Consider the following 1,937-nt stretch of genomic DNA (forward strand, 5'->3'; position numbering starts at 1 on the left):
GGATAGTTGTAGCCTGGGTCCCCTTGCTGAGCCTTCAGGTCCCCTCTATACTGTTGCTGACAGTAATGAAATAATAGAAGAGAAGGGTAAAGGTGATGAATACAGAGTAAAAGTAGAGGTAGTGTTACATGTGTTTATACTGTTCAAATTGAGTAGAAATGGAACTTGCAAAGTTGCTCAGAGAAACAGAGTAAGTATGTTATTAGTTTTGTTAAGCAATCTAGCACTTCCTCCTATATTACATACAGGCAAAGTAGATAGATAAGGAATATGAAGAATTGATCAAACTATACTAGAATTTGTACAATGAATAGTAGATAACAAAATCAATCATGATTAGTCTATGTTTGATCAAAACTGTAGCACATGTATTAATACAAAGTATATGAATTAGTATGAAAGGGTTTGTAAAATTAGTAAACAAAAATTGGTCACAATTACTTGGAAACAGATTTTTAAGAAGTCATAAACAATATATGCTTCAAGCTAAAGAGTTTACTATATTAGCAAATCAAGAATTTGAACAGATGAATGTTGAACAAAAGAACTTTTTTGAATCTGTTTGTATTTCAGCAATAGAAAACCTTGGAAAATGTTTTTTTCTTAATGGTCCAGCTGGCACAGGCAAAACATTTTGTTATAATTCAATTTGTCATTGTCTTAGAAGTCAAAGTCTTATAGTAATTTGTGTTGCATCATCCAGAGTTGCTACACTTTTATTACAAGGAGGAAGGACTGCTCATTCAACATTTAAAATTCCACTTGAACCAGATGAAAGCTCTACATGTAATATTCGAAAAGGTACTCAATTAGCTGAACTTATTAAAGAAACAGCTTTAATTATTTGGGATAAAGCACCTACTCAAAGTAAATACTGTTTTGAAGCTGTTGACAGAACTCTTAAAGATATTAAAGATTCAGAACAATTATTTGGTGGAATTACATGTGTATTTAGTAGAGATTTTAGACAGACTTTACCAATTGTTATTAAAGGTTTAAGAGCAGAAATTATTAGTAGAACATTAAGAAGATCACAATTATGGCCTCAATTACAAGTTTTTAAATTAACTTAAAATATGAGATTAGGTCTTAGTGAAGAAGACCAACAATATGCTAAATGGTTACTTGAGATTGGAAATGGTCAACACACTGTAGAGAATGGTGCAATTACTTTACCTTAACAAATGAAATGTGGAAATACAGTTGAATCACTTATTAACACAATTTATCCAAACATTCAATCATTAAATCCAGAACTTGAAATCTATACTTCTGAATATGATGAATTCTTTTTAAATAGAACAATTCTTTCATCAAGGAATGATAGAGTTCAATCTATTAATGAAAAGATCTTAGAAATGTTTCCTAGAGAAGAGGTTTCTTACTTTTCTGTTAATAAAGTTTTGACAGAAACTGGAGCTGATAATACAAACACAATATTTCCAAGAGAATATTTAAGTTCAATTACTTGCTCTGGATTGTCCCCCTCCATTTTGAAGCTCAAGAAAGGAGTTCCTTTAATGATTTTAAGAAATCTTAATATAGAAGATGGTCTTTGTAATGGAACAAGATGTATTTTACTTGATTCAACTAGAACACAACTAAAAGTTAGACTTATTTCTGGAGACAAGAAAGGTCAAATACATTTCATCCTAAGGATCAAATTCCATCCATCTGAAAAGCATATTGGATTTCAAATGGAAAGGCTTCAATTTCCAGTTTGTTTAGCATTTGTAATGACAATAAATAAAGCTCAAGGCCAATCTGTAACAAATGTTGGAATTGATCTTAGATCTCCATGTTTTACTCATGGTCAATTATATGTTGCATTATCAAGATGTACATCTGCTTCAAGAGTTAAAGTATTATTTCCAACAGAACTTAGAGATCCTGGACAAGAATTTGTTACTTATAATGTTGTATTTAAAGAGGCTTTA

Source organism: Fomitiporia mediterranea (genome assembly GCF_000271605.1).
Source record: "Fomitiporia mediterranea MF3/22 unplaced genomic scaffold FOMMEscaffold_10, whole genome shotgun sequence".
Classification (NCBI taxonomy): domain Eukaryota; kingdom Fungi; phylum Basidiomycota; class Agaricomycetes; order Hymenochaetales; family Hymenochaetaceae; genus Fomitiporia; species Fomitiporia mediterranea.